At 34.1% G+C, this 12,381-nt stretch overlaps 1 pseudogene across 1 annotated transcript in view; it reads left to right on the top strand.

Moving 5' to 3' along the window:
- LOC143237701 (uncharacterized) overlaps positions 1–12,381 on the top strand; it is a 65,818-nt pseudogene that overhangs the window by 16,520 nt on the left and 36,917 nt on the right. Inside the window, exons 8-9 of the transcript XR_013020200.1 lie at positions 5,834–5,942; positions 10,867–11,078. The product of XR_013020200.1 is annotated as an uncharacterized LOC143237701 (transcript). The remainder of the gene's footprint in view (positions 1–5,833; positions 5,943–10,866; positions 11,079–12,381) is intronic.

The following is a 12,381-nucleotide window of genomic DNA, read 5'->3' as shown; positions in this document are numbered from 1 at the left end:
CAAGGACTATCTCCCTGCGCTGGCCGTCACTAATTTTGAAGTGATAGATTAGAGTGAAAGTAAATTGTCACCCGCTCTCACCTCCAATTCTCAGACTAATTTTGATAACGGTGTCGTATTTGATCCAATTTCACTAATCTGGGGTTTAAGCCCCTTAATTAATAGTTTATTTAATGCAAGGACAAGTTTCGTTTTTACTTTTGTCATAATCCTGAAGTGAGCTTTCTTTACCTCTATGCTACAACTGCGCATGTCACGTACGTATACTTAATTTGTTATCACAGGGTAAAGTTAAATGATCACATAATCTTATTTCATAGCCACCTGGTGGAAGACCCTCTGCAGCTAACATTACAGTTACCACAAGTAAGGACATACAAATCGTTACATATTTGTTATGAAGGAATCTTTTCTTTAAATAATAAACAAAAATGTATTTACTTTTCAGTTTCATAGTAATTCTCATGTCCATTCGAGAATAGATTGTCAAAAATGTTATGTAGCTGTTTTCTTACTAAATAACATACAGTCATGTGAAAAAGTTAGGACACCCTATGAAAGCCTGTGTATTTCTGTAACATTTTTGGATATATAGATATTTAATCTCAATTTTAACAATACTGAGAGATTATAGGAATATAACTAAACAATTAAAACTGAAGAAAAGACTTTTTAAGATCTTCTGTAAATGCAATTCTACAAAAATGCATATTCTAACTGAGGAAAAAGTTAGGACACCCCACATTTATTTCCACTTAAAAGGGCTCAACTCACACAGAGGTGTATCACACCAGGTGCACATGATTAGAAGATCGTTACTCAGTATTTTCAATGAGGCTTACCCTATTTAAACCTCAGACATTTAGTTTGGGGTGCTCCTGACTGTTGAAGTGAGACTGAGCACCATGGTGAGAGCAAAAGAGCTGTCTGAGACCTTCAGAAAGAAAATTGTAGCAGCTTATGACTCTGGTAAGGGATTTAAAAAGATCCCAAAAGATTTTGAAATCAGCCGTTCCACTGTCCGGAAAATAGTCAACAAGTGGAGGACTTTCAAAACAACTGCCAACATGCCCAGGTCTGGTGGTGCAAGCAAGTTCACTCCGAGAGCAGACCGCAATATGCTAAAAGAGGTCTCCAAACACTCTAACATGTCATCACGGTACCTCCAGCAGGCTCTGGCTACTGTTGATGTGAAAGTGCATGTCTCTACAATCAGAAAGAGACTGCACAAGTTTAACTTGCATGGGAGGTGTGCAAGGAGGAAACCTTTGCTCTCTAAGAGAAACATCAAGGCCAGACTGAAGTTTGCCAGAGAGAATGTAGACAAAGACCAGGACTTCTGGAATAATGTTCTTTGGACAGATTTGGCGTAAACCAAATACAGCATTCCTGGAAAAGAACCTCATACCAACTGTGAAACATGGAAATGGAAGTATCATGGTTTGGGGCTGTTTTGCTGCAGCAGGACCTGGACAACTCACAATCATAGAATCCACCATGAATTCTACCGTGAACCAGAGGGTGCTTGAGGATCATGTGAGACCATCTATAAGAAAAGTAAAGCTGAAGCGGACCTGGACCCTGCAACACGACAATGACCCAAAAATATACCAGTAAATCCACCAAGAACTGGCTGAAAACTAAGAAATGGAGAGTCCTGAAATGGCCGAGTCAAAGCCCAGATCTTAATCCCATTGAGATGCTGTGGGTTGACTTGAAACGGGCTGTACATGCAAGAAAACCCTCAAACATCTCACAGCTGAAAGAATTCTGCATTGATGAGTGGGGCAAACATTCTTCAGACCGATGTCAGAGACTGGTAAATGGCTACAAGAAGCGTCTCATTGCAGTTTTTTCAGCCAAAGGAGGTAACACTAGCTATTAGGGGGTAGGGTGTCGTAACTTTTTCCTCAGTTAGAATATGCATTTTTGTAGAATTAAATTTACAGAAGATATTGAAAAGTTTTTTCTTCAGTTTTAATTGTTTTGTTATATTCCTATAATCTCTCAGTATTGTTGAAATTGAGATTAAATATCTATATATCCAATAAAGTTACAAAAATACACAGGCCTTCATAGGGTGTCCTAACCTTTTCACATGACTGTATTTCCCACTGAATGGTAGTGCCGTTAAAATTATTAATTCTGGAACATTCATGATCTGTTTTTTTTCGACACCTTAAATTATTTTAAATATAACCATAGAATATTGTGAAGAACTATTTCGGTTTGATGAAAATATTTATAAATTTTTTTGATTATATGAGCCAATATTCTCACAAGTCGTTTATATAAAAATTAATAAATTTAAATAACGTTCTATGAAAGTTTGAAAGTACTTAATATTCCCTTGTCACATTCCAATACTCTCTTGTCACTTTCCAATACTCTCTTGTCACATCCCAATACTCCCTTGCCACATTCCAATACTCCCTTGTCACGGTCCTATATTTCAGTGTTGTTAGGAGTTTAAAACATACAATATAGATATTTGTTGATTTTTTGATATTCTACCATGATTAATGTTTAGACATTTACTTTATTAGCTAACATGTTCCACCTCGTTAAAAATGACAGAAGAATCATTCACGTACCTCCAATAGTATACATGATTGAATCTCTTTGGGTACTCCTTTAACCATTGTTTTTCATCGTAGCACAAAGGTGGATTAGTTAAATTGATGGAGCCAAGCGGAAACCCACACCAGTTTCATCAGTTTATTTAGGGATGTTTATATAAAAACAAAATGTGACACCTTCATGACAAATTTCAATAGCTGTTCAAAAACCGACTTCAGGAATCTCATTATCTTAGTTTAGATTTCATAAATTCAATTTATTACTGTAATGCCTCTCTCAAAGGAATTTTCGTTTATCAGGATTCAATGTCCAAACTACTACAATTAATGTTCATATGTGACGATTCAAAGTCTAAATCAGTACAGTTAATAGTGGTATGTGAAGATTCAATCTCCAAACGAGAACAGTTAATATTGGAATGTGAGGATTCAATGTTCAAACTAGTAAAATTAATATTGGTATGTGAGAATTCAGTGTCCAAACTAATACAGTTAATGTTCGTATGTAAGAATTCAATGTCCAAATCAACACATTGAATATTAGTACGTAAGGATTCAATGTCCAGACTAGTACAGTTATTATTGGTATGTGAGGATTCAATGTCCAAACTACGACAGTTAATGATTCTATCACGTTTTACATTCCGTATTACATTTGAATACAAAAAATTCTTTTATCTTTCATATTTTTTTCCAAAACTATATAACTTCCTAATTCGCGATTATAAGTACGTATGTTTGACACTATGGAACTATTGGTCAGTTTTCTTTGTGAATTTCGAACTATATATTATATCAGGTCAGCATCCAAAAAAATATTTCTTTAATTTCGATAAAAACCTTTGTAATATATTTTATCTGGTTTTGATGAGATCGCTTTTCAGTTTATTAATTAGTGTTATCATCAAAATACATTCTAATTTTAGAAGATAGTCAAATTTATTTAAAATGACAAAAATCAATTTGTTTGTCAACTTTCATTGACACTTAATGTTCTTAAGTATTACGTAATTTTCTACCAGCGTCCATCTCCACCTAAATTCTGTAAGCTGTACCATTAACCAGTGTTCTAACATTGTTATTTGAATCGTTCTACCATTCAGATCTGTTGCTTAGAAACTTGTTCAAGTAAGCATTCGAAGAACAATAACTAATATTTGTATTCAGCTTACCAGAGTATAATACACTTCAAACCACGTGACAATACTTTTTTGTTATTTGCATCCAATTTATGATTAGAGAAATTACTTTTGGCATCATCCGGATGATCAATAAACCCACTTTAACTGATTTAATTTATTTCAGTTTTTCGCCTAGACTCAAACAACCAGATATTAGTCTGTGTACATTTCTAATTTTATAAAGTAACGTAATCAAATTCACTGACAACGAATGTACCACAAAAGATAATTAAAATTTAATTTACTGTCCTACTTTTGACATTCAATTCTTGCTTAAGGACGTTCCTTTTAATCAATGAAAATGATGTGATGAAAATTCCAGTTTTCAACAAATATTGGAATTTGTCCACAGGGACTCGACATGGCGCTTTGAACCAACACAGATTTGTTTGACCAAGTAAATTACTCCTTACGTAAATCAAATCTGAAGAAAGATTGTTAAATAAACACTCACTGATTTAAACAGTTCAGTTACTTTAGGACATTCATGACTACCAGAAGTGTTATCAAGTGGCTATCATTCCAACGTATAATTCATGTTTCATGATCTTTGGTCGCAAATTAGTGATCCTTATTCTGGAACCATCGGCGGGAAGTGCTTTTAAGTACCTCTCTTTGTTCTAATATATCAGTTCCAAATTAGGAACGGCTAGCGCAGATATCCATTCTCTAGATACGCACGAATATCTGAAACAAACAAACGAATAAAAACATGTACAAAAATGTTTAACTGTAAGTTAACTCCAAAAATTAACATTTTATTATAGAAATAACAATATTTTATTTTAGCAGTAATGTTTGTTGTTGTTTTTTGAATTTCGCACAAAGCTACTAGAGGGCTGTCTGTACTTTTAGCAGTAACAACTCTTTATTGTAGATATAACAATATTTTACTCTAGCAGTAATAACATTTTATTATAGAAATAACAACGTTTTACTATAACAGTAGTAACATTTTATTATAGAAATAACAATTTTTTATTATAGCAGTAATAATACTTTATTAGGGGCTCGGCATGGCCTAGCGCGTTAAGGCGTGCGCTTCGTAATCTGAGGGTCGCGGGTTACTAGAGCAGTAATAACTTTATTATAGAAATAACGTTTTACTATAGCAGTAATAACATTTTATTATAGATATAACTTCGTTTTACTATAGCAGTAATAACACATTATTATAGAAATAACAAAGTTTTACTATAAAGACAATAACTATTATACAAATAATAACAGTATTATAGTAATAGAAGATACTGTGAACTATTTTTCGGTGCCTGAATCATAGATTATTAGCATATATACAGCCATTTACACAAAGTGAACCAGGTTTCACTTCACTAATAAGAATCTAGAGCAGTGGTTCTTAACCTGGGGATCGTTTGAAGTTTCTCGGGGGATCACGGATGGTTTTAACTATATAATATTAATACATCGAACTCAAAGTTTAACTATCAAAGTTTCCATCGTATTTAGTATATTTTCTCATTATATATATTATATCAACCCTCACACTGAGTGAATAACTAGGTTTTGTATGATGTTCAGTAATTCCATGGATTTTGTATTTGTTTAGCACTTGTAGTGTTTCTCAAGGTCATTTATTTGTAACATTTTCAGTAAATTAGGATCTTTATATAGTTTTGTTTTATTCTACCTTTCCGCAAAGTTCACCATTACAAAAATTATTATAGGGATCACAGTAATACCCTGGAGAGTCTCAGGGGGTAAGATGATAAAAAAGGTTAAGAACCACTGGTCTAGAGGTTCAATGGCTTGTTCTCAGACTTTAATAAATAATAGTATAACAGCATATACTTTTAAATCTAATAATTTGCTTACAAAGAGGATTGAGATTCCGGTTTTTACTAGATTTTTATGACTGTTTGGAATAACAAAGTTCAGTATAACAACATATTTCAGTTCGATGTTTATGTTACATTTAGCTTTTCGTACCAGTTATAATTACATTTGCCAGTAAGCAGAGCCATCTGTAGGAGGTTTAATATACTTTAGTATTTGCGTATCTCACGGTCACTTCGAACTTTCCACGTTGATTAGGTGACACTACTCTTGTAGGTGACCAGGTTCTGGAATGGAACGGGATTCCTCTAACAGGAAAAACGTATGAAGACGTTCAACGTGTCATAGCTTCTTCGGGAGACGAGGTGGAAATTGTGATTCGGGGGTAAGTATGGAAGTTTAATCGTTTGAAAGTCAGAATAATAATTAACATAAACAACTTTTGTCATAGAGTTGACGGAAATGTTAGATCTCCATTCTTTATCCAGTGAAGATTTACCTGTTAAACGTACGTAAACTTTTAGAAAACAGCTGTTGGTTTTGGTTTTGTTTTCCTACAGTATTACACATACTGAGACTTGATATAACTAAATGGACACCTACATTTACAAAAACACAAAACACACCGTTTTTGTATTTTACTTTTTTTTTGTTTTGTTTTTCTGGAAAATGCATAACACTTGGAAAATACGAGCGTGTTAATACCTTGTAGTGTAACCAAGTCAACAACACATTCACGCATTCTGAGGACTAGAATATCATTCCTAGTGTGTGGGGTTTCACCTCATTCTGGGAAAAGAATCAGTATTAGAGAATACCGGAAAGAACGTCTGACCGGACTTCTTCGCAGGGGGTGGTCAAGGACAGTCCACACATCCTCAATAAGATCCTCGGTTGGTGACCACTAGAGAGTTATAATGTCCTGATTCGATCTTTCCGTTTCAGCTTATTTCTGTATCAGTGTGTTTAATAATAATTCTGGGGTGTTACGACAAGCACTTCATTGGACCTAAATGTAAGACAAGTACTTCTATGTGTTAGAACTATTGTTTGCTTATCAAAAATCGTTTTCTAAACAGCTTTACTCTGTATATAATAATAGCGGTTTATTGTTAACAGTTTTTCATATCCGATTCACGTGTGAATCGGATTCTGAATCCGATTATTGCTTGAATTATCACAGCCGCTCACACGTGACTTTACTGTTCTGAATTATCATGTCCGGTCAGACGTGTCTTTACCGTTTTTAATTATCATATCCGGTCATACGTGTATTTACTTTTCTGAATTATCATATCTGGTCAAACTTGTTTTTACTGTTCTGAATTATCATATCCGGTCACACGTGTTTTTACTGTTATGAATTATCATATCCGGTCAGACGTGTCTTTACCGTTTTTAATTATCATATCCGGTCAGACGTGTCTTTACCGTTTTTAATTATCATATCCGGTCATACTTGTATTTACTTTTCTGAATTATCATATCCGGTCATACGTGTTTTTACTTTTCTGAATTATCATATCCGGTCATACGTTTTTTACTTTTCTGAATTATCATATCTGGTCAGGCTTGTTTTTACTGTTCTGAATTATCATATCCGGTCATACGTGTTTTTACTGTTATGAATTATCATATCCGGTCACACGTGTTTTTACTGTTATGAATTATCATATCCGGTCACACGTGTCTTTACTGTTCTGAATTATCATATCCGGTCACACGTGTTTTTACTGTTATGAATTATTATATCCGGTCAGACGTGTCTTTACCGTTTTTAATTATCATATCCGGTCATACTTGTATTTACTTTTCTGAATTATCATATCCGGTCATACGTGTTTTTACTTTTCTGAATTATCATATCCGGTCATACGTGTTTTTACTTTTCTGAATTATCATATCTGGTCAAGCTTGTTTTTACTGTTCTGAATTATCATATCCGGTCATACGTGTTTTTACTGTTATGAATTATCATATCCGGTCACACGTGTTTTTACTGTTCTGAATTATCATATCCGGTCACACGTGTCTTTACTGTTCTGAATTATCATATCCGGTCATACGTGTTTTTACTGTTATGAATTATCATATCCGGTCATACGTGTTTTTACTGTTATGAATTATCATATCCGGTCACACGTGTTTTTACTGTTATGAATTATCATATCCGGTCAGACGTGTATTTACTTTTCTGAATTATCATATCCGGTCATACTTGTATTTACTTTTCTGAATTATCATATCCGGTCATACTTGTATTTACTTTTCTGAATTATCATATCCGGTCATACGTGTTTTTACTTTTCTGAATTATCATATCCGGGCATACGTGTTTTTACTTTTCTGAATTATCATATCTGGTCAGGCTTGTTTTTACTGTTCTGAATTATCATATCCGGTCACACGTGTTTTTACTGTTATGAATTATCATATCCGGTCACACGTGTTTTTACTGTTCTGAATTATCATATCCGGTCACACGTGTCTTTACTGTTCTGAATTATCATATCCGGTCACACGTGTCTTTACTGTTCTGAATTATCATATCCGGTCATACGTGTCTTTACTGTTCTGAATTATCATATCCGGTCACACGTGTTTTTACTCTTCTGAATTATCATATCCGGTCACACGTGTTTTTACTGTTCTGAATTATCATGTCCGGTCAGACGTGTCTTTACCGTTTTTAATTATCATATCTGGTCAGACTTATTTTTACTGTTCTGAATTATCATATCCGGTCATACGTGTTTTTACTGTTCTGAATTATCATGTCCGGTCAGACGTGTCTTTACCGTTTTTAATTATCATATCTGGTCAGACTTATTTTTACTGTTCTGAAATATAATATCCGGTCATACGTGTTTTTACTGTTATGAATTATCATATCCGGTCACACGTGTTTTTACTGTTATGAATTATCATATCCGGTCAGACGTGTCTTTACCGTTTTTAATTATCATATCCGGTCATACGTGTATTTACTTTTCTGAATTATCATATCCGATCACACTTGTTTTTACTGTTATGAATTATCATATCCGGTCACACGTGTTTTTACTGTTATGAATTATCATATCCGGTCACACGTGTCTTTACTGTTCTGAATTATCATATCCGGTCACACGTGTTTTTACTCTTCTGAATTATTATATCCGGTCACACGTGTTTTTACTCTTCTGAATTATCATATCCGGTCACACGTGTCTTTACTCTTCTGAATTATCATATCCGGTCATACGTGTCTTTACTGTTCTGAATTATCATATCCGGTCAGACGTGTCTTTACCGTTTTTAATTATAATATCCGGTCATACGTGTATTTACTTTTCTGAATTATCATATTTGGTCAGACTTGTTTTTACTGTTATGAATTATCATATCCGGTCACACGTGTTTTTATTGTTATGAATTATCATATCCGGTCACACGTGTTTTTACTGTTCTGAATTATCATATCCGGTCACACGTGTTTTTACTCTCCTCTTTGTTTGGTTTGTTTTGAATTTCGTTGAAAGCTACACGAAGGCTATCTGCGCTAGTCGTCCCTAATTTAGCAGTGTGAGACTAGAGCGAAGGCAGCTAGTCATCACCATCTAACTCTTGGGCTACTGTCTTACCAACGAATAGTGGGATTGACCGTTACTTTATAATGCCCCCACGGCTGAAAGGGCGAGCATGTTTGGTGCGACGGGGATTTGAACACCGACCCTCAGATTACGAGTGAAAAGCATTTACCATCCTAAATTATTTTGTTCCGTCAATTGTTCAGTCACTTGTCTTAGATGGATAAAGAAAAAACTTGTATTTTTCACAGTCTTTTAACACCCCAAAATATATTTGAACATTTCCAAGAATTTTGCAATGCGAAAAATAATATGTAAGAGATAGGCTTTCGTGACAATATGGGCCATGAAACATGTGTCAAAATTATATGCCGTTACACCGGTCTTTTTATAGGCAACATATACGAAACTTAGCAAACTGTATAAGAAATACGTTATCCACTTACAAGTGTACAAACCTAGTCATATAGATTTAGGAAGAGTTGATAAAGATTCAGTGACCTCGTGCTATCAACATCTGAGAGATGAGAATCACTGGTCCTCAGAGGGATCAATATATTAGGTATAACAGGGGAACTAAAGAGTGGTGTTTGGGTGGAAATAAATCTAACACAGACCAGGGCAGTTCTTGAAGTAAACCAATAAATGAAACATAATCTTTATTACACACTTTATGCTAAATACATTCTGTACTCCAATGCCTGAACTAACCGGCTTCTCGGTAGCGCTAACCATTGCTGCCAAAGCTAGGATTTTGTTTCGACGTTTTCATCAAGATAAGTTTCACCTCTGAGTGATCTCCTATAAGTGTTAATGGTCGTAGTGACCTTGTAACTAACGGAATATCACTTATTAGGGTATTTCAAGAACTATGCATGCTAGTTATCCAAATTTTAAACTGAGAGAATGAGTAAGGAAGCTGGTTAAGAACACATAGCTCTTGGACTGTTTCTGATTGAGCAAATCCTGGGATCTGACTGTCATTATTTTTTTCTTCAACGCAATCCGGGATTTGACTGTCATTATTACAGTGCTCAGCGCATTACTACTACAACGAGACACAAACCAGAAAAAAAAATGTATTCATAACCCAAACATACTAACTTCTCGACCTCGTCCAAACCTAGGGAGATAATCTCCTTATCCGTAATGTCCACCAAGATTAATGTAGCACCTCTATATCTGACCCATGTGTTAAATGAGGTACTACTGTAGTTCATGTAGAATCAGCCCTGAAATTAGTAAGCTTACTCATGGTAATTAGCATAAAGTAGAACTTATTACATCCTGTTTACAAGAAATATTACTATAAAACAAGAATGTCGACATGAACTCTGGAAACAGCTTTTCCAAGTAAAATTATACTCATAAAATTTTAAAAGAATAAAAATTCGGGCAGTTTACAATTACCTTAATGTAACATGTTTTTGTTTCTTCTCTTCTCTGCTTTATTAATTTATATCACGAATAAACGTAAATATTTATTAAAGTTTCCGGTTCCGGACCATAATGTGTTGTTGTGTGACACAAACTTTTCCATATATGTATCTTTAGACTCCACGAGAACACGGTTACCAGTGGCTAAAAGTTGTAATTTATAATTATGATTGTCAGCAAAGTTTTGAAGACACTTGGTTTCTCGATATATTTACGTTCCGATTATATTATTTTTGACATCAATATGTAACTTCCAGGTAACAGGAAGAAACAAAGAAGCTGTTAACAATTTTTAATTCTTAGCGACTCTCGATCCCACCAACGACGCTGCCCTAGGAAGGGATCGCGAGATCTTAGAAGTGGTCCAGAAGGTGGGAAATTGGTGACAATAAGTGACTATAACTCGAACATCGGTCCCGACAAGACTGGTTCTGTATCGAATGATCACACCATTAGTAACAGTTCTTCCTACGATAATGTAGAAACAATAGACCTTGATGACCAGAAACCTAAAGGTGAGATAAAGATAACCAAAGTGTTTACCAGATAAGATGGTTCACAGTTTCCCATTACTTCTGTAATGGATCTAGTCCAAATTTTGGCTGAATATTTAAAAAGAGAAAAAAAATTAAACAGGTGAAGTAAAGAACACGTCGAACGAGTTTAATTATCTTGATGTCCGTTCTCTAAGACTAAACTATTTACTTTAGTAAGACCTGTTTGACTTATTGTGGAAAATAGTAATGTCACGTATGAATCATTGTAGAGAATTCGACTGGCTATGCTACTAATGTCTTTAACCTGCTTTTACCTGTGGATCTGATGGCGTATTTGTTGTACTATGTTCAATACGCTAGCATAATGTGTACATCAGTATATTACGAAATAGTATTCAAATGGTTGTGTGTTTTATAAGTGAATCATACAAATTGTTTGTAAGGTTTGATTTGGTTTAGTTGATGTAAGTGAAGTAAGTTTATTAAATAATCCTAACATTCGCTTAGCGGTGGGTCTGCAGACTTGCAACATTAAAATTCAGGCTTCGATACACCGCCAGAGCAGAGCAGAACACCGCCACCCCATGTGTAGTTTGGTATTTAACAATAACTTAAAGATAAAAAAACTCAAATAATCCGACACTTATGAAGAAATTCAAACATCTTACACCAGATATGATAATAATGACAATATATAAGATATAATGACACCATATAGGGTAATAATAACAAAACATATGGTATAATGACACCACGAGGTAATAATGACAATATATAAGATATAATGACACCATATACGGTAATAATAACAATACATATAGTATAATGACACCACATGAGGTAATAATGACAATATATAAGACATAATAACACCATATGAGGTAATTATAACAATACATATGGTATAACATCACCTATGGTATAATTTCAACACGTATAATATAATGACAATACGTATGATAAAGTGACTCCACATATAGTAATAATGACATTACATATGATAATAATGACAATACATTTGATAAAATGACAACACTTATGGATATAATAACAACATGTACGATAAAATGCCTCCAAGTATGATAATAATGACAACTCAGTCACACCTTACGATTATAATGACAACGTATATAATATAATGACACCACTTATGGTTATAATAGCAACACATATGGTTATAAAGATAACATTTATGATAAAATAACAACATGTATCATAATGACAATAGAGATTGTCTAATAACACCACATACGGTAACAATGACACTACATATACAATGGCAACAAATATGTCTATAATGACAACACGTATAGTATAATGA

Source organism: Tachypleus tridentatus, chromosome 13 (genome assembly GCF_004210375.1).
Source record: "Tachypleus tridentatus isolate NWPU-2018 chromosome 13, ASM421037v1, whole genome shotgun sequence".
NCBI classification, from domain to species: Eukaryota; Metazoa; Arthropoda; class Merostomata; order Xiphosura; family Limulidae; genus Tachypleus; species Tachypleus tridentatus.
This window is presented reverse-complemented; position numbering and strand designations above follow the sequence as displayed.